Source organism: Pan troglodytes, chromosome 14 (assembly GCF_028858775.2).
Source record: "Pan troglodytes isolate AG18354 chromosome 14, NHGRI_mPanTro3-v2.0_pri, whole genome shotgun sequence".
NCBI lineage: Eukaryota > Metazoa > Chordata > Mammalia > Primates > Hominidae > Pan > Pan troglodytes.
Window position 1 is genome coordinate 41,424,659 of NC_072412.2, and position 22,413 is coordinate 41,447,071.

The 22,413-nt window shown below is 39.8% G+C and overlaps 1 pseudogene; it reads right to left on the minus strand.

Annotated features, from left to right (window-relative positions):
* Positions 1 to 21,189: 21,189 nt before the first annotated feature.
* Positions 21,190 to 21,634, minus strand: LOC100615109 (fatty acid-binding protein, heart-like; annotated as a pseudogene).
* Between the last annotated feature and the right edge of the window lie 779 nt (positions 21,635 to 22,413).

A 22,413-nucleotide genomic window follows, 5' to 3' on the forward strand; every position in this document is an offset into this window, starting at 1 on the left:
TCAACTCCTGGTTCTTTGAGAAGTCTCCCAACTGCTCTCCACAGTGGCTGGACTTTTTTTTTTAATGTGGAGATTTTGTCACAATGATTTCTACTTTGATCTATAAGGAGAATGTCATCCTTTTCTCCTTATTGCCAATTTGTTTTTATCCCCAGTCTTAATGAAGGTTCTGTTAGCCTTCCCCTACCCTACCATTTGTCCCCATATTCCTAAAACCAGATACATAAGCTACTGAAGGAAAGAAAACCATAGAAATACATTTTATCTCTCACAGAAATACATTTCTTACAATCTGCCAGTGAATGCCAAACAACTTCTCGAGGCTCTGATTCTTGTGATTCAAGTGATCCCTCCCAGGTGTTGATGCCTTTGACATCAGGGCAGGTGATTCTTGCCTGAGTTGATGGGCCAGCCCAGCTGAGCAGTCAGTTGAGCCCTCTGTACTGGATGACTACGGTCCTCACTGAGACACAGCTGAGCTTAATGAGCCATAGACTGGAGGCTGGGACTCCTGGATTTTTTGCCAACTCTTGACCTTAGGAAATACCTCACCTCTCTGGTCTTCAATTCCACCATCTTTGATATAGGAGTGCGAAAATTTTAGAAAGTCGTTTCTGGATCTGAAGTTCTTGATTCTAATGGAAGGAAAAGAAAAGCAATCACACGTTCCTAGCTATAGCTTAAATCAGGAGGTATTGTTCTCACTTACCAAGACTTTCTCTCTTTTCCCTCCCCCATGCTCTGGGGTTCATCATTCCTTCCACTGGGTTCCCACTGTGGTTTGCCCTTGAAGACTCCACCCGAGAGTTTATGACTTGATATTATAATTATCTGTTTATATTTTCTGTTCCTTTATGGGACCAAGACCTGCTAGAAGGCAGGAACTGTATCTCACTCCTCTTCCCATCTCCAGTCCCACACCCAGGATCTCTCACATCACAGGTATCCAAGAATGACTGTTGAACAATAGAATTAGAACAGTAGAGATAAAAAGCAACAACTCTGAGATCCCGAGAGAGATTTTTTCCTTATCAGAGCACTGGACTGGCAGTCAAGAGACACTGGTTTGGCACCTGATGGGCCCTTGGACAGCTCATTTAACCTGCAGTTTGCCAAAATCACCTTGAAGAATAGAGTCACTAATTGTCACAATTTCTTGAACCCATACTAAACCTATTATTACCATCCCCATTTTACTGATGAGGAAATCAAGTCCCAGAGAGTATTAGATGACTTGTTCAAGGCATGCCAGTTAACAAGTGGATGGGCTGGCATTCAAAGCTTATGCTTTTCTGACTACACCGCACTGCCTCCTATTATGCAGTGTATATTGCTAGATTGATATGTCAGCACTTCATGAATTCATAATATGTACAGGGTGCAGTGTATGTGCTTGGTGGTAGTGAGGAAGTTGTAAAAAACAATACTTAGATGCTACATTTGTACCCAATGTGTAGTTTTTAGCCCTTATGCGATTTAATCTGTTCCCACTGTTTGATCCTATTGGCCACTTCCTCCTTGAAACACATTTTTCTCTTGGCTTTTGTGTCACATCTTTCTGTTTGTGGCTACTCTTTTTCAGTCTCTTTTGAAGATTCTTCTTTCAAAGCCATTAAGAATTGATGTTTCTTAAAGCTCGGCCCTAGACTCCCTGCTCTGTTCATTCCTTCTCCCTCCCAAGCATCAACATCTGAGGCAAGGGCTTTGGTGACTACCTCTGTACTGATGATTCCTAAGTCATATCCCTGAGCTCCAGACTAGTATGCCTGCTAGACATCTCCACTTGAATGTCTCTAGGGCACTGAAAATTGAGGTCCAATTAAATTCATGCTGTCCATCCTCTTTCCAATGCCCCCTTCTGGTTTTCTTCCAGTTTTTCTGAATGCCCCATCATTTATGTAAGCCAGAACCCAGGAGCTATCCTTTGGACTGCTTTCTCCTTCACTTTTCTCCAGAAGCAAATTCATTACCAACCCCTATCAGTGCTACCAATAATGAGTTCTCATATCTGTCTCCTTCTATTTCCACTGCCACCACTGTAGTTCAAGCCACCACAACCTCTCACTGAGATGCCTGCATTAGCAGCCTAATCTGGTCTTCCTCTATCCTCAATGACTCTCCTCCTTCTGTTTCTTTTTCACTCTGCAGAGTGACCTTTTAAAAATGCAAATGCATCCCTTTTCCCCTTCCCAATAGATTTGCATTTCTCTTCAGGAAAAGACCCAAATCTCTCACATGGCATTGGCTGAGTGCTCGGGTTCTCACTCAGTCCTCTGGCCCCATCTCATCCACCCCTCTGAGCTCTCTATGCTTCAGTCTCAGTAGCCTTGCAGCTCTGGGGGGTGCCTTCTCCAACCGGCAGTTGAGCCATAACAGGCTGTTCCCTCTGTTTGGAATGCTCATTCCACCCCAACGCCTCTGTGGTAGGCTGAATTATGGTCCCCAAAGATATCCAGGTCCTAATCTCTGAGACCTATGAATGTTACCTTAAATGATATCAGGGATTTTGCAGATAAGGATCAAGGGACTCTCCTGAAATGGGGAGACTGTGCTGGATTATCTGGGTAGGCCCTGAGTGTAATCACAAGCATCCTTATAAGAGGGAAGCAGAGGGACGTCTGACTCAGAAGGCAGAAGGCAATGTGACAATGGAAACAGAGAGATTTGAGAATGCCATGACATTGGCTTTGAAGATGGAGGAAGGGGCCATGGGCAAGGAATGTTCTCTAGAAGCTGGAAAAGGTAAAGAAACAGATTTTCCTCAGGAGCTGCTGAGTGGATGTGGCCCTGCCTATATCTTGCTTTCTGCCCGGTGAAACCCATTTTGGACTTCTGGCCTCCAGTAAGAGAGCAGGTTTCTGTTGTTTTAACCCACAAAGTTTGTGGTAATTTGTTATAGCCCCCAGCGGAAACTAGTAAAATGACTTCATGTTTGAGCAAATGCTTTGCACTCCCCAGAGTAAAAGAGGAGAGCCCTGACCAAGGGTCTAGAACAATACCACCCAATAAGGTAGCCATTGGCCACAGGGGGACTACTGAGCACTCGAAAGCTGCACTTTAACTAGGGCAACTGGGGTGAAGCTGTAAGAAATTTGGGTGATTTAAAAAAGAGTCATGTAAATCCATTGGGTCTAAGGCAGAGCAATGCATTTGCATTTGGTGGGCCCTCCCTTGCCGCAGCTTCAGTAATGGATGCATGATCCAGGTTCAGCCAATCATGATATCCTATCCTTAGGGCCACAGTAATTGGCCTGATGGTCTAGTCCTGAGCCGGACCAATCAGGGTCCTCTCCAGAGATTTGATATGACCGCTGGGATGGCGGGCTACCACTCTCTCCCCAAGACTTGCTGAGCTGGGGATTAGAAAGACTGGAACCCTCTGTGACCTGGTGCTCCCTTCTCCCTCTGCATAGGGGATGTGCGCCACAGCAGAGAGAGTAAGGCTGACACACAGAGAGAAGACTGAGACTGGCAGGCATGGGTATAGAGAGAGACACTGCCCTGATTACATTTTGGGAGTTGCTGGTGTCCCTGAGGCCAGATTTACCCAAGATCACAAGGGTAAAGGATCACAAGACCCGGAGTTGTAGGAGCCCCTTTAGCCACTACATGGAGTGAGCTTGCCGGGAATGGAGCACGCAGAGTAAGGTGAGTCTGGAAGACCGGGAGAAAGAGCTGACATCCCGAAGACGGCTTTTGAAATTCCAGGATCCAGTGTGCCTGAGGCTAGCCTGACCTCTTTGCTGTCCCAATCATGGGAGCAAATAAGATCCCCCTTTTTTCTTACATATTTTGAGTTTGGCTTTTTCACTGGACCAGTTGAATTTTATTCATACAACTAGCAAAGCTACTGTGCATTATTTGAAATAAGATTTTTAAAAATTTACATTTGCACTAGGAAGAGAAAAAGAAATTATTTAGAGATTCTTGATTAGGCAGTAGGATAAACAACCTATTTTACAGCAGCCCTGTTAATTGCTGCGATAAATCCAGGCCCCAGAAAATCAATTGCCTCCTGTTAAGTTGCATTTCATCCATCCTCCCCACCCTCCCATTCCTAGGGTTCAGTTGTGGTGACAAAGAAGGCACAGGGTCTGTGATCTCAGTGACTTTTTCTCCATTATTATTTATTTTTAATTGACAAATAAAAATTGTATATATTTATTGTGAACACAGATTTTTTTTTTTTTTTTGACGGAGTCTTGTTCTTATTGCCCAGGCTGGGGAGCAGTGGTGCAATCTCAGCTCACTGCAACCTCTGCCTTCCAGCTTCAAGCTGTTCTCCTGCCTCACCCTCTCAAGTAGCTGTTATTATTACAGGCACCTGCCACCACGTCTGGCTAATTTTTTTGTATTTTTAGTAAAGATGGGGTTTCACCATGTTGGCCAGGCTGGTCTTGAACTCCTGACCGCAGGTGATCCGCCCACCTTGCCCTCCCAAAGTGTTGAGATTACAGGTGTGAGCCACTGCGCCCGGCCACAACATGATGTTTTGAAATATGTATACATTGTGGAATGACTCAATCCAGGTAATTAATATAATCATTATCTCACGTACTTAATTTTGTGATGAGAATACTTAAAATCTACTCTTAGCAATTTTCAAAAATACAATACATTGTTATTAACTATAGTATCCTTGTTGTACAATAGACTATTGAACTTATCCCTCCTGTCTGCTTATATGTTGTATCCTTTGACCACCATCTACCCCTAACCCCAACCTCTCCAGTCTCTGGTAACTAGCATTCTACTCTCTACTTCTATGAGTTCAACCTTTTTAGATTTCACATGTAAGTGCACTCACATAGTATTTGTCTTCCTGTACCTGGCTTATTTCACTTAACATAATGTCCTCTAGGTTCAGCCATATTGTTGTGAATGACAGGATTTCCTTCTTTCTTAAAACTGAATAGTATTCTGTTGTGTATATATAGTACATTTCCTTTTTTTTTGAGGTATATACATTTAAAATATATTTTTTATTACAATAGTAAAATATGCTCATTGAAAAAAAAATACCCAAACAACATAGGAGGAAATAAAGTGAAAAGTAAAAATATCCCCCTTCCCCAAGGCTTCTAAGCTTCTTTCAGAACTCAGGTCTATGCTTTTAGACTTTTGTATATAGCATGTTTTCTTTATCTATGTATTCATTGATGAAGGTTGATTGCATGTCTTGGCTATTGTGAATAATGCTGCAGTGAACGTGGGAGTATAGATAACTCTTTGACATGATGATTTTATTTCCTTTGGAAATATACCCAGAAAGGGGATTGCTGGATAATATGGTAGTTCTATTTTCAGTTTTTTAAGGAATCTCCACATTGTTTTTCATAGTGGCTGTCCTAATTTACACTCCCACCAACAGTGTGTAAGGATTCTCTTTTCTCCACATTCTCGCCAGCATCTGTTATCTTTTGTCTTTTGAATACTAGCCATTCCAACAGATGCAAGGTGATAGCTCATTGTGGTTTTGATTTGCATTTCCCTTATGATTAGTAATATTGAGCATTTTTTCATATACCTGTTGGCCATTTGTATGTCTTTATGTCTTCTTTTGAGAAAAGTCTATTCAGGAATCTCAGTGACTTTATTGCTTTTTATCTTTGTCCTGCTGATGATGACTTGGAAAGTTTTAAAATATAAAACCTATAAGGTGGGGATTTTTTTTTGTCTGTTTTGCTCCCTGTTATATATCTAGTGCCTAAAAGTGCCTGGCTTATAATAAGCACTCAAAAAATATTTTTGAATGAATGAATTAATGCATAGCAGCAACATTTACTTTGCACCTGTTGTGTTAAGTTATGTTAAGAGATGCAAGGGAATTGAAGAAGCTAGGAATGGTTCCTGGGCCCTCACAGAAAGTACGGATTAGTTTTCATTCAAATCCTTTATTTTTAAATTTATTAAAGACTGATAAACTGAACATCATTGAATTTGTTCTTTTATATTTGGAAAATATGCTTCCAAGAGCATCGGTGTTCGTAGAGATTCTCACATTATCTGGTTCAGGGATTTCCTTGGATACTGCGAATTTGTAAGGATTAAATGCTTTAAAATTATAGACTCCTTGGAAAGCCCCAAGCTGATCTTATAAAGTACAACCATCTTTTTGTTTTTAAGCATAGGAAGTACACGACTGAGAGAACAGGATGATTTAATTACACATCTGGGGTGAAAACATGGCAGTGTATTCTGTGTTATTCATGGAGCAAATATAATTCATTCAAGCAAGCCATGGAAATTGTGAATACAATTACCGTAATGACTTGGTGATGATGGTTTTCTGAATGCCACCAGTCAGTCCACCTTGGGAGACTGATTTGCCAGAGGCCTCTCCTTTCTATCTGTGCTTCTGAACTGGGCTTGAATCAAAGCCAACCTACTGCCACTGCTCTAACTTGACTGCATTGTTTATGGTAATCCACGTAGACCCTGAAACCTGGTCGTCTGATGCACTACATGCATGCACAGACCGAGGGCAGCCTTCTCAGCATCAGCACAACCTCTGCAGTGAGTACTGCTCATAAGATCAGTGCAGGAAGCAGCAGATGTTTGCTCCAACCTTCTGCAGTACATGTAGTAGCAATCGCAGGGCTGAGGCTCTGTGGGCAGAGCCCACGTGGGCAGTCTCCCAATTTCCTCCTAGGGAGAAATGCATACAGAGGCTTAGCACCACAGTTGGGTGCTGTTCACTTCTGTCTAGTTAAGGAGTCATTATTAGCCAGAAAGGAACTATGATGTCAGTTTGGTCTTTGTGGATTTCCTGACTCAGTGTTTATGAAGGAGACACACTAGTAATGGTCTAAGATATCTGGTCCAATTTGTATCAAACAATAGTCATTTCTCATTTTCCATTGCTGTGGTAATTTTAATGCATTCTCCTCTGTGAGGCAGTGGAAATAAATACTATGGAGGAAGACTCAAGGAGATGGTGCTTTTTTAGTCTTTTTTCCCTTCTAGCAACAGGATGAGGGTGTAAAAAAGGTCATGGACCAAGGCAATTTGGAGAATCATTATTTTCAGAGTCTGTCCTGTAATGACAGAGCTGTGGCTTTGTGTGCTCTATCTTCCCCAAGGATCCAGTGTCCAGAGACAGGGGTGTTTCTGAGCCTGAGCACTCTGCAGCTCTCCGAGAGACCTGCACAGGAGTGCTGAGATCCTGCTGGCTTCCCTTTCTTATCTGTGAAGTGAAGATCTGAGAGCTGAGCCCTGCCTACGTTCAAGGGGTGGGAGAGTATCTGTGAGGCTTTTAGGCCTTTGAAGGCAGGTGCTGTAAGAGTGTGAGATAAAAGTTTCCGGAGATGAAACAGTGATCAGGAGGCCTCTGGAGGGCTGCCATCACTGCAGCTGATTTTCCCCTCTCTCTCACCAAGCCCTTGTCATTCAGTTTGTTGCCAGGTAAAGACTTAAGTTGAGGGGGGGAACATGGTACTGTAATGGCCTGTAAGGTCTCCTTCCTCATCCCTCCACTGGGGAAATGGGAAAGAAGAAAGGAGAGAAAGAAGGAAGGTTTGAGGGGGAGGGAAGGGGAGGACTTTGATGGCATCTGTTCCTAAGAGCTCAGGAGGAGAGAGGCATTAAAGCTGCCAAATGCTGGCTGCTTCCAGGATGTCTCATGCTCCTTCAAGCCCTTCTGCAGTTGTGGTCCTCTGAGCTAGGGCTGCCCTTGTCTCCGTCCTCACCTGGGGACTGGTGAAGCTCTCACTGGTATTGGCCTGGTGGGGAGTCAGGTGTCTTGGCCTTGGTGAGTACCCCGCTGTAGCACATGGTGTCATCCTGCACCATTCATTGTGTGTCTGACTCTCCCACTAGGCTGACCTCTCTAAGGATAGGCTGGGATTTATCCATCTTTACACCACCTCCACCAATTCTGAGTCCCAAGTGCCTAGCACAGAACCTGCCTAAGAACGGAGATTGGTGGTTCAAGAGGAACACCCCCATATCAAGCCCAAGAGAGCGCCTATGCTCCAGCAATGGAAGGTCGTCTCAGCACAGCCATGCTGCAGGGTAGAGTTGGAACATGACAACTGTGAATCTGGTTAATTTTATATTCACCCCACATCCTCTTCATCTCCATGTCTGTCGTTTGTACAGCTTCTGTACTATACATCTCTTTATAGGTGAAGCTACAGTCTCATTTATATTCACAGGCTGCGTTTGTACTTCCTAACATCCACTCCTCTCCCGCAGCCCAATACTCTGCACATAGTAGGTGCATCTGACATGTCTGTATACTCGAAGTTTCCTCAGCCTACATGAGCCTGGGTGGCTGTGATAGGCTGAATAATGGCTCCCAGATATGTTCACTTCCTGAAAACGTCATCTTTCTAAGGATCTTGAGATGGGGAGATTATCTTGGATGATCTGAGTGGGCCTGAGGTAATCATAGCAGTTCTTATAAGAGGAGTGAGTCAGAGGGGAAGGTGATGTGGCCACAGCTGCCTAGGTGGGAGTGATGAATATGGAGGAAGAGGCCACAAGCCAAAGAATATAGGTGGCCACTAGTAGCCGAAAAAGGCAAGCAAATGGATTCTCCTCTGGAGCCTCCAGAAGGAACTGGCCCTGCCAACACCTTGACTTGAGCCCAGTGAGACTGATTTTGGATTTCTGACCTCCAGACCCATAAGAGAATAAATGTTTTAAGCCACAAAGTTTGTGGTTAATTTGTTACAGCAGCAATAGGATGCCGTACAGTGGCACACCTGGTACCAGTGCTCTGGGGCAACTTCAGGATGGTACAAAAGTCATGCTGAACTGAGGAATGGAGGAAACAGGTACAGATGGATCTGCTGACTTGCAGCCTTCTTCTGGCTCTTAGGACGAGGGGTACTGTGGCCTTCCAGCTTTGTGCCTCTCTAGGACTTAAATGAACCACTCTGGCTGGAGTAGTTCCTTGGTGAGGATGAAGCTGCTGGGAGTAGCCAACAATGCTTCATGGTGCCTGGGGCTACCCACCTTGGGGCTCATCCCCCTCTTCCTTAAAATCACCTGCAGTGACACAGACCAGGGTCTAGCTTTTGGTTCTTCCCCAAAACACATTTCCAGAAAACAGGAACTAATACTCCTAGGGAAAATGAGCTTCCAGATAATAACTACCTTAAAAACAATAAATTGGACAGCTTTAGCATTCAAAACAGTCACTGAACATTAGAGCATGATTAATATACCCAGAGGGATAAGGGACAATATTAGTGATATGAAACAAGTTGAGAAGCAAAAAAGAACAAAATGGAAATATGTATGAGAAATTTAGAAATAAATAGTGTGGTGAAGTGATTAATACTCAGAAGAATACAGCTGAAAGTAAGCTTGTGAATTAGAATATCAGATTGAGGCCAGGCATGGTGGCTTATGCCTGTAATCCTAGCATTTTGGGAGGCCAAGGTGGCAGGATCTCTTGAGCTCAGGAGTTAGAGACCATCCTGGGCAACATAGTGAGACCTTGTCTCTACAAAAATGTTAAAAAATTAGGTGTGCTGGTGTGAGCCTGTGGTCCCAGCAACTGGAGAGGCTGAGTTGGGAGGATCGCTTGAGCCCAGGAGGGTGAGCCTGCAGTGAGTCATGTTCATACTAGTGCTCTCCAACCTAAGTGACCGAGTAAAACTCTGTCTCAAAAAAAAAAAAAAAAAAAAAAAAAGAAGAAGAAAAACAAAGAAAGAAAAGGAAAGGATATCAGATTGAGGGACTCTCCTAGAAGTTTGCAGGAAAGGGTCAAGAGATAGGAAATTGAGAAGAAAAGCCAAAGCTAGGGACACAGATAGAATTAGTGGAAATATCTATTATTCATCTAATAGGAGTCCCAGAAAGAAAAATACAAAAAAAAAGAAAAGAAGAAATATTTGGAGAAATAATGGAGACTAACAGATGCAATTACAGATGCAAAAACATATTAAAAGACCCCTAGAAAGATAATGAGAACCCCACACCTAGATAGATTACAGTGAAATATGAGAACATCAAAGACAATGAAAATAGACTATTTATTAAGCCATAAAGGAAGTCACCATAAAGACCAAAGGATGAGTACGTAGAACATAGTATAGACTATGTTTTACAACTATAAAATAATATAGGCCTATTTCACTGTTGGATGTAGATGCATAATCCTTAAATAAAACATTAGCTAACTAAATCCAACAATGTTTTTATAAACCCATCATGATCTCATAGGAGTATATTGATAAATGCAAGAATAACATTAAATGGATCATAGCATTAAGAAGAGATTTTAAAGGTATAAACCTGGATAAAGTAAGAAATAGGTGAGATATTCACAAAATACATTTTACATAAGTCAAAAGCACATGCACACAAAACACCAATATACCTTTTGCAGGAACTTATACAAACAAAAAGAGGCATGATGAACAAGTCAGAGTGGTTGCCTAGGCATAGGGTGATAGAAATAGAAGTGGGGACTGGGGATAAAAAGATATAGAAAAGATTGAAAGGACAATCTGAGTGTAGCATGGAATACTGAAACTCAGTTATTCCTCCTATCCTCTCCCAAGATAGATCTCCTACATGGCCACAGCACTTTGCAATTCCTCTTATGAAGAGGTGGGGTCTACTTTCCAATTTTTTATATTTCACCTTATGACTGTCTTTGATCAGGTTTCTTTGTGGAAGTTCTGATACTAAGTCTCAAGATGCCACATGGCTTCTGCTAGTACTGCTGGGAACTCTGAAGCCATCAGATGATCATGCTTGAGCAGCCTTTGGATGTTGAATAACTATGCGGATAATCATACATAAAACAATTCTCAGCAAATGCAATAGAACTGAAATTATACCAAACACACTCTGAGACCACAGCACAATAAAAATAGGAGTCAAGAATAAGAAAATCACTCAAAACCATGCAATTACATGGGAATTAAACAACATGCTTCTGAATGACTTATGGGTAAATAATGAAATTATTTTTCTAAAAATACAAATCAGATCCTAACTGGTTCTTGCTTAAAATCCTCTTTGCTAATAGGATAAAGTCAACTCTTTTACCGGGGCTCTCCAAGCCTCCTGTGATCTGGATCCTATCACCTTTCTGCCCTCACTCAGCTCCCGTGAAATCTTTTAACATCGTATGCCTCCGTCCCTTTATACACCTGCCTCACTTTGTGCTTCTTCTTCTGGTTCTCCCAGCAGATTCCTATTCACTCACCAGCAGTCAGCTCATGTTCATTCCTCTGGCAAGCCTTTCCCACCTCTCCTTACTGAACCATTCTGGGTGCCGCCTCGAATCTCACATCTGTCATAGTCTTTGTATGATGGTGCTTTTCAACTAGACCTAAGCATCAACATCGTCTGTGTGCAGCTTTTAACATTTAATGATCCCCGGACCTTATTGCTAGGGATTAGGTTCAGGAGTTTGTGGAGTAGAAAGTCCTCTGACATGGAATTGCTTTTCTATGTGTTGGTTTCTTTCAACAGTGGTGAAGAGCAAGGATTCTGGAGCAAGACTGCTTGAATTTGAATTCTGGCTCTGCTACCTGGCTGCTGAGTCATCTCTAGTTTTTTTCACATTATCTATAAAATGAGAATAATAACACTAATGTCTTAAATGTGGTGAGGATTAAGTTAGTAATACATGTAAATCCCTTAGAACAATGCCTGGTAACTATTCAATACATATGAACTATTATTTGCTGTTACCAAAAGTGTTCAGAGCAGAAACTGGGTTGTCAATTCTTTGAATTCTAAGGCCTAGCACCTTGCCTGGCTCATGGGCTGGCATTTAGTAAAAGGTTGAGGAGCTGAATTAAAAATTATAATCAATGTGGGAAGAAAATTGGAAGATAAGATGGGGGTAATTTTAGGCCGGTAACTTCCTGCTTTATCAGAAGGTCTTAGCGCAATAAAAGTCAGTAGCCCATCTGATTTTTGTCCAAAGATGAGCACCAGCAGACTGATACAGAGTGAAAATAGCTCCAGCTAGATAAGATGCAGAAATATGGAGAAGAAGCTGGGCAGCCTCTGGAAGATTTGTTGGAAAAGCTTTTGTATTTTTCCAAATATATTGCTTGGTAAATGAAACACTGAATAAATATAATATATATTCATGTTAAGTAGTGGTTTTAAAAAATTACATGATTTTATCAGCTTTCATGTTAGTGCTGAATGCAGTCTTAGACATCTTGACTCTTCAGATCTCTGTTTTTCCTTATTTATAAATGAAGGAAAATTGCAGTGGTTTCTCTAAAGTCACGTGATCACTTGTGCCAAAATCAGGACTCGTGTCGGCACTGGGCCCACTACAGCCTGCTGCCGCCGTTGTAATGAGCTGTGATTATTATACAATCCAATACATTCCCTTCTGTCAGGCCTGCTCCTCCTCTGGTTATGATCAATGACATCGCTCCTGTCCTAGCTGCCTTGGGTTGGTTAGTGTTGACCAGAGTGCAAATCTATCACGTGGGAAGAGGGGAACAGAGCCGTTTAGTAGAATGTGTAAGTCAGTGAATCAGGAAAACATACATAGATTAGCACATGAGTGTGGGAATGCAAGCACAAAACCATGGAAGGCTGGTACTCTCTTCAGAGTGAGATATGCCAAGAGGACTTTTTTTTTTTTTTCTCTAGCCTGATAAGTAGGCTTAAATTCTTCACAAACAGTAGACTTCAGAAATAGTATTTCCAGGTGCCCTCAATTGTGGTAATTTAGTTCATCATAATATGTTGATGTATATTTTAATGAACTGTGTTCAGTTTTATTCTTTCCAAGATTATAAAGCACATTGCCTCATACACAGAAGCAGGCAATAAGTGATATGTTGAATTGAATTCAACTGCACTGCAGAGCTGTGGTCCAGCCCCATCAAAAATCAAAGAACTAGATAGTTTCTCTCAATGGCCCTTTCACTCAAATTTATCTGTTCAAGTCAGTTGATTTCATTAGTATTAAATTTCATGAAATGACTGGGGATAGGTGTGCATTTTGATTTTCTCCAGTTTTTGGGAAACTTCTAGGCCATCCCTAGCTGCGTGACCTTAGCCTGTGTTTTTTTGTTTGTTTAACTCTGGAAGCCTCATATTTCTCCTCTTTGAAACAAGGGTAACAAAATTGGTAGCATAAGAGGGTTGTATATGTATTTTTCTTCTTTTTTTTTTTTTTTGAGATGGAGTCTTGCTCTGTCACCCAGGGTGGAGTGCAGTGGCATGATCTCAGCTCACTGCAACCTCTGCTTCCCGGGTTCAAGCAATTCTCCTACCTCAGCCTCCTGAGTAGCTGAGACTACAGATGCAAGCCACCATGCCAGCTAATTTTTGTATTTTCAGTAGGGACAGGGTTTCACCATGTTGGCCAGGCTGGTCTCGAACTCCTAACCTTAAGTGATCCATCCATCTCAGCCTCCCAAATGTATATGTATTTCTGAGTGGCTGAATGCACCAGTAAAACATCTAGCACACAGCAAACACTCCAAATATTTTGCTCCCTACTGCTATTTCACCTTTTCCCTTACCTTTCTTTCTTCCTTTCAAGGATAGCAAATTATCCTTGCCTCGGACATTTAGATTATCTAGGGAATTATTATTTAATTTCCGGGGAAGTAGCTAATCCTGATTAATACTTCTCCCTCAGTTCCATCTCATCCTTCTTAATGCAAATGGTTACAGGAATGGAAAGAAACCTATAAGTGGTCGGTTGTTGCAGCCTCCAAATAGAAGATGGCTATTGTACGAGTAGAACGAGTGTGCCCTTAATTAAGCACTTTGACTGTAGGCATCACCTCCTACATATAAGATGAGATCTAGACCCGAGATAGAGCTCTGAAAAAGGAAGTTAGAGTATGTAACAACTAATTTATTTCTGTAGATTTTCCATCCACTGGCCTGTCTGACAAGGCAGCTGTTCAGAGGCTCCTGCTGCATAAACAAAAGCCAGAGCTTTCCAGAAAGGGGCTGCTGAACTGCACACCATGACTTCCTGGATATATTCCTCAAATTACATAATATTAAAAAAAAATGGCAAGAAATGATGGGGAATGGGAAGTGGAAACATGGCAATAAGGAGTTAAGCCACTGAATGCAGGCAATTCTTATTAGTATTTCTGGTGATTTTCTGTACTTAAATTTTGTCTCCAATTAACATATGTTAGGAGTAGAATCCTTTTTTTTTTTTTTTTTTTTTTTTTTTGAGACAGAGTCTTACTCTGTCACCCAGGCTGGAGTGCAAATTGTGTGGTTTCGGCTCAATGCAACCTCTACCTCCCGGGTTCAAGCAATTCTCCCGCTTCAGCCTCCTGAGTAGCTAGGACTACAGGCACATGCCACCACACCCAGCTAATTTTTGTATTTTTAGTAGAGACGGGGTTTCACTATGTTGGCTAGGCTGGTCTCGAACTTCTGACCTCATGATCTGCCCGCCTTGGCCTCCCAAAGTGCTGGGATTACAGACGTGAGTCACCGCGCCCGGCCAGAATCACACTTTCATAAGTGATCCTAACAAAGGCCTCATCCAAGAAGGAGTTGAAGGGAGAAGTATCCTGTGCCTCTAGAGGGAAACAAGTTTGAGTGTGTTGGCAAGAGGAGTCTCCAAGAGACTGAGGAGGCAGTCCTGGAGATGGACGATTGTGGAGGTTAAAGAAATGCCTTTTTTTTTTAAAAAGTTCCAAGCTTAAATATTTTTATGTTATACATGCTTAAGGTAAAAATTTAATTCAGGATAGAGGGGAACTTGATATCCAAACCTTTAGGAGTAATGACTCTTAACAAATTGATAAACGTCCTTCCAGACATCTTTCTGTGCATTTATTTATTTAAAATATGTGCATATAATTTTATATAAATGGGATTATGCAACTTGCATTTTTCTCAACCATATATCTTAACAGATTTCTATGGTCAAATGATAAAGGTTTTCGTCATTATCGTTAATGGCCCCGTTATTATTTAAAGAGTCTCCTTTGATTGGCTATGGGAAGCAATGCTGTAATGAATATCCTTGGGCATATTCTTTTCCATTTGGGTGATAATCACTTTAGGTAAGTTTCTAAAAAGTTAGTTTATTGGGTCATTTAACATTTTGATACATATTATATAAATTTATGCTTTGATACATATTATATAAATTATACTTCCACAAGTGATAACATGAATGCCTGTGCCTTACACCCTAATAGGGGTTATAAATTCCTTGTCTTTTGTATATACTGCAAATATTTTCCTCTAGGTTAATTTTTTTTCAATTCTTTCTAATGATGTGATGATGATTTAAACTTAAATTTATCAGTCTTAATTTCTGGTTTGGTGGTGGTGGTGGTGTGTGTGTGTGTGTGTGAGAGAGAGAGAGAGGGAGGGAGAGAAAGAGAGAGAGAGATAGAGAAAGAGATGCTTACTTTTATTCCCTCAGCTATGGAAATATTCTACCATATCATTTTATGGTACTTACTTAATTTTATTTTTCAAGTCTTCAAATCTTTGAGATATCTGGAATTTATTTTAATACAGAGAAAGGGGTATGGATCTTTTTGTATTTCTCGCCCCCCTCCAAATATCTACCTAATTTTCCAACAACATCTTTCATTAAATGTATCATATTTTCCCCATTGATATTAAAATTGATCTTTATTTTCTACATGTTTGAACCTATTATGAGATTGTTTATTGTTTCTATTCAGTTTATCATTTGACCTATTCCTGCACTAGTGACTCATTTATAAAATTATTATTGTTATGTATTTTAAATATATGATGGGCAAGTTTCCTATTGCTGACCCCACCTCCAATTTTTCTTGTTTCTAAGACGGATATTTTTTCATGTTTTTCTGCCAGCAATCTTTCAGAAGCATTTCTGATTGACTTTTGGATCATACCAAATTTACAGATTAATTAGGAGAGCGGAGATCTCCATAATATTAATTTTTTTATCGATCAATACCTTTCTTGTTTATTCATATTGTTTTTATGTCTATCAGTAATGTTTTATGTTTTATATGTTTTTTCCATAGAGTCCCATGCATTGCTGATGAAGTTTATTTTTAGTTATTCAGCAAAGTGTAATGTTTTGTACCATGTCATGACAGCTACTCAGGAACCACTTTTTCCAGAGTTTTTTCCCCTGTTGACCCAGGTTAGGGTTGGCTACAAGAGAAACTTGCATGGACTTTGGGAGTCAGAAATGAATCAGTAGTTGTCAGTCAGAGGTGCTGAAGGACAGATGCAGAGGTCCTGATGGGTTTCAGTTTGTCCTTGTTTCTCCCAATGCCATATCTTCCTTCTCTTTCCTCTGCTGACCCCACTGACAAGCAGTGACTCCAGGTGCCTCCAGTTCACCCCATTGGCAGTGACTCCAGGTGCACCCACAGATACTTCCCTGAAGCTCACACAGTGACAACCATGAGGAGGCACCAGCCTTCCATGGACTTCCGCACCAGTCCCACTTTGGGTTCCTCTGCAGCAGCTGCGTGTGCCTCACATCCTGCAAGCTCTGACTCATGTACCCACCTCAGGGATAGGGAGTGACTTTTCTCTGATCCCTTTCAGAGCTCCACTTTCCTAGTTTCTCTCACAATTTTCTAAGGCGCAATTCAGATAATAAATGTCTTATTCCTTAATATTTGCAGTAGTTCTGCTTCCCTGATCAAATTCTAACTGGTTCACAAAGGGTGGAGAAAATGACACACAGGACAGGCTGATGCAGATCTGTGAGGAAGGCTTCAGACTCAGGGCCAGCAGGAGGCATGGCATCATTCACTCAAGAACAGGATGCACTGGGGTTTTAACTCCAGGAGAGGAACCCTGGTATTTCTACTGCCTTCTGTGCTTGTAGAGGAGTTGGAAGGGGCAGAGTCGAAATCAAGTTAGCAGGACCTAGGTTTTGCAAGTGAAATCACAGCTTTGCTAGTGTGAGAAGTGATTGGTGCCTACCCACTAATTACTTGGGAAGTTGCCTGTAGAGGCTTAGAGCTTTCTGCTGAGCCAGAGTTGCTGACTCCCTGAGGGAGGGCAGCTGAAGTCATCTAGGAGCTAACTGGCTCTTCCCAAATAGCTATTTCATGATTTTGTTGCTATTGGACACAGGCATGTGCAGCTTGTACTAAAATTTTTAACTGTTATTTGTCTATAGGAAAGCAATTGATTTTCCACATATCGGTTTAGTAAGCTTCCACTTTACTAAGCTCTGATTATTTCAGCTGTAAATATAATTCTCCTACTTTCTTTCCAATATAGACTCATTGTGGCCTTCTGTGCAATTGCATTGATTAGATTGTTCAATGTTAAATGTAAATGGTGATTGAGGAAAACTTTCTGGTTCTTGATTAATTTGAAGCATGTTTGACTCTTGATTACAGGCACATAGATGCACACACAGACACACACACACACACACACACACACACACACACACAGAGAGAGAGAGAGAGAGAGAGAGAAATAAGTATCATGATAAGGAGGTATCCATCCATTCCTATTTTACTGAATATTTTGATCAGTAGGAATATTTATCAAAAGCATTTTTGGAATTTACAGAGATGCTAATTTTTTTTTCTCTTGACCAATTTACATGGTAACTTTTATAAATGATTTTCTCAGTTTGAACAATCTTGGCATTCTTAAAATAAAACTCTTAATTATATGCATTATCTCTTTATTGTATGAATAATACATGAATATTTGCTTTTTTATTTTTGGCTACTAAAATATTTGCCAATATTAAATTTTTCTCTTGGATAAATATTCAGGAACAAAATTATAAGGCAGTTATTTCTGTTTGTTGTCATGATCGAGTTTTGGGATCAGAGCTATGTAAGTCTTAAAAAAATGGGAATGTTTCAGATTTTTTCTTTGTCTAAAACCCATAAATATCACAGAGATTATCTATGTCTTGAATGTTTGTTGTAACTTTTCTATAAAATTAATCAGGCCTTATCCACTTTCAGGGTGTAAATCTTTACCTGTGTTTTCAATTAAAAAAATAGTTTTTCTATCTCTTCTTGAGCAAATTCTGTTAATTTTAATTTCCTACAATTATTATAGTCATAAGTTTTTTACACAGTATTCCTTTATGAAAAAATCTGATCTCTATGTAGGGTTATAAACTCTTTAAAAAATTCCCAATATTATGCAGTTGTGCTTTCTATGCTCACAGGTTAGTTTATTTTAACATCTATTCAATGGTACATCTTATTCATTCTGATGCTTTTATTTTTTTCTAAATAATTTATTTCTGATTATTATTTACTCCTTTTTAATTTTGTTTTCTTAGCTTCTTAAGTTGAATGCTTTTTTGATTTAATTGAAATTTTTCTTATGTGATAACAATGTTAAAAGTAATGGATTTTCTATTGAAAGTGACATTGGCTATATTTTTTGAGTTTTCTATGGAGTATTCCTACTGCCATTAATTCTTAAAGAATGTATAATTCAAGTTTTACTTTCCTTTTGATGAAAGAATTATTTATAGATCAAATTTTTATTTCCAGGAAGATACTTTTTAAATTTTATTTTGTTGTCAGTTTCTAGTTTTATTGTATTGTGGTCAGAAAATTAATAAGTATCTCACTGGACTGTGAAAATAAGGTATATTATTTGGTTTGATGTATGTGGTATCAATATCTTGTTTATGCTACTGATATTTGTATTTCTACCCATGCCTTTTCCTGAAGTATAAGTATACCTCAATTTCAAACTTTCTTGTCAATGTCGATATGTTTTACATGTGTCTTATGAACTGTATACATCGCATATATGAATTTTGCTTGTATCTATTTTTATTTATTTAAACAATCCTTTTACTTCAGAATAGTTTTAGATTTACAGAGAACTTGTTAGTACAGAGTTTCCCATATATCCTTACCTAGTTTGCACTATGATCAACATCTTTTATTGGTTTGGTACATTTGTCACAGGGAAGTTGTGTGGTTTCTTGAAAAAGTCAATAAAGTTGATAAAATTGCTAGCCAGACAAATGAAGAAAAAGAGAGGAGATACAAATTCCTTATATCAAAAATGAAAAAAGTGTCATTACTACTTATCCCATGGACATTCAAATGGTGACAAAGGAATATTATAGATAATTCTATGCCCCACCCCCCCAAATTTGACACTTAAATATAATGGACCAATTTCTTGAAAGACACACAGTACAAGGGGAAATATATGGAATATATGGGAAACTCACACAAAGGGAAATAGATATTGTGAATAGGCATATATCTATTACAGAAATTAAGTCAATAACTAATAATCTTCCAAAAAAAAAAAAAACAAACACACCAGCCCTGGATGGTTTTCCTGGTACATCTACCAAACATTTACCAAAGAAATAATAGCAATTTTCTATAATCTCTTGTAGATAATAGAAGCAAATGGAGCACTTTCTGGCTTATTCTTGAGTGCAGAATCACCCTAATACCAAAACCAGATAAAGACACAATGAGAAAGGAAACTATAGATCAATATTTCTCATGAAAATAGATAATAGATAAAAAATCCTCAAAAGATATTAGCAAATTGAATCCAACAATATATAAAAATTAGAATATGCCACAACCAAGTGGAATTTTTTCCAGGCATGTGAGGTTGATTTAACATTTGAAATATAGTTAATGTAATCCATCACATCAAGACACTAAAGAGACAGTAAAAAGATTAGTGGTTGCCAGGGGTTGGGAGGGTGGGGAGAAGAAGGATGAATACAGGTGAAACACAGGGGATTTGAGAGTGGTGAAACTGTTTTATACAATATTATAGGAGTAGATACATGACATTCTGCATTTATCAAAACCCATGGAACTGTATGACATAAGGAGTAAATCTTAATGTAAACCATGAACTTTAGTTAATATAATACATCAATATTGAATCATTAATTGTAACAACTGTACCACATTAGTGCAAGATGTAATAATAGGAGGAGAAACTGCATGGGTGTGTGGGGGGGGTATGTGGAAACTCTCTAAGCTATCTGCTTAAATCATAAACTGTTTTAAAAAAGGAAGTGCATTTTTTTTAAAGGAGCTCACTCTTTTATGATGCAATGTTGCTTTTCTATAGATGTAACAAGGTGCAGGAAGATGCAGGCTGGGATGAATAAGCACCAAGCTGAATGAACTCCTTTACCCTGAAGAGATCTTGGCCCCTTTCACAACCTACCATATCAACCTCTTAGCCTATATATATATTTTTTGTCAGATGTTTGTTTTTATAATGAAAATACTCAAGCTCTTTTGTTCCTATGCAATAAAACATTTAGCAGTAGAATGCACTTTTTTTCCCCATACACTATGCCTAAGAGCCCTTATTGTACTGGGTATATTTGCAATATAAGGGAAAAGGCTATAGGGCTAAAAACCAAGTTAGAATCGCTTTCTGGCATTTTTTTCTGTAAATTGCTGATTCACTTTCTGACACTCTTGCTTTTAAATTAGTCTAAGGCAAGCACAGAAGCATACTTGATAAAAGGCTTTAAGAATCCTGACTGCTGGGGCTCCGGTCTTTCTGACCTTATTAAGTGGGGTTGGGGACATTTAAGCCTCTTCTCTTTCTTTGATCACCACTGCAGAGCTTGCTGAAATCTGAAAAGCTAACTTGTCCTGCTAGCCATCCATCAGGGGTAATTTAGAAGAAGAAGGCCAGAAAATGCTTTGCCTTTAAGAATAAAAGAGAATTGGTAATGGGGTTTTTATTTTATTCTGGTACCTAACAATATCGGTGGTGGCCAATTGCAAACTACTGTGATTTTAATGGTACAGAAGCATTAATCTATAATCAGATGATGTTAAATACATTATTCTATACTTGAGTTAATAGTCACTGGTGCTGCTAATGAAGTCAAGGGACACTAAGAACCCTAAATCCTTAAATTATGATTAAATTAAATCCTTAAATTAGCGTGGTAGGTTCTTCTGCCTCGGCAGTTTTCAAAGTGGGGTCCTGAAACCTTTTCAGTTATACCTGAAAAGAGTTTTTGCTGTTTTCATAATAATTCAAAGACACAATTTGCCCATTTCACGAGGTTGACTTTGCACTGATATTGGACAATTTTTCTTTTTTTGGCCTTGGATCTGCTTTGTTGACCTCAGAGCACACTTTGAATGCCATTAAAAAGCAAACCACATACACAACAGGAACTAGAACTGGATCTGAAGTCTTCTGAGGCACGTGACCTCAGAAGAATTCTTCAACAAGGTGGATTTATACAAAATGCAGGGGAAATAAATGAGGCAATGTGGTGCTGAGTCAAAGGGTAACAGAGGAACAGTCAGTGACAGCGCAGGCAGACGATACCTCTTTCTCATAAGTGCGAGTGTAAACCGCAGTGCCCTGGGTGAGTGTCAGGATGAGTTTCCCATCACTTAGCTCTGGCACAAGTGTCCTCTCTTGCCCGTTACACTTCTGCAGGTGAACAAGTTTGCTTCCATCCAGTGTCACAATGGACTTGACCTTTTTTGTCATCTGCTGTTGTCTCATCGAACCCCATCCCCAGCTTAAAGCTGATCTCTGTGTTCTTGAACATGCTCTGTGTTTTTAAGGTGATAATGTCCCCATTCTTTTTGATGATTGTGGTAGGCTTTGTCATGCTAGCCACCTGCCTGATAGCAAAACTTGCACCGATTAACTTCATGTAGTCATCAAAATTCTTGCTGTCTGAGAGCTTCCAGGTGCACAGGAAGGCATCTACCATGGTGATGCTGGCCTAGACTGAGAAAGAAGCTGTGAGAGAGCAGGTGTGCAAGGAGTTGGACTGCCAATATTGGATGCAATTTTTGGTGCCTTAGGACCAGTTGAGGCAGTGGCACTAAACTGTACTAATGATCATTGTATTTTTCCCCACCAGACAGTGGCAATATAATTTGTGAGTATCGTCTTGCTTCAACTCATCCGTCATGACTTTCTCACAGCTATTAAAACATGTTTTACAAGCAGAAACTTACATTTTAGATGAATAAATGCAGGCTCCTGAGGAAAGGCACTTTCATGATTGTTTGAACTGTGAGCTCAACTATCTGCTTTTCCATGGAACACCATATTTGTTTGAAAGGCCAACTGATAGACAGGCTGTGGCTATTCAGACTTGTATATTTGGCAGGCATTTTGTAAAAAATGAGAAATCTGAGTCTGACATCACAAGGAAAACAAATGACAGTATTTATAGCCAACGATAAAATTTGAGCTCTTAAGTGAAAATTAGAATTTTGGGATACTTGCATATGCCACCATGAGCTTGGCAGCTTTGCAATACTTAAAGGCTTTTCTAATGAGAACAGTGGTCATATGAATGGATGTAATGTTTTGATATTTATACTAGAAGTGTCACTGTTTCAAAGATCTGCTGATATTTTCCCAAAGACCAATGCATGATGTTGCAAATTGACATGGTTTGGCTGTGACCTCACCCAAATCTCATCTTGAATTGTAACTCCCACAATTCTCATGTGTCGTGGGAGGAACCCAGTGGGAGGT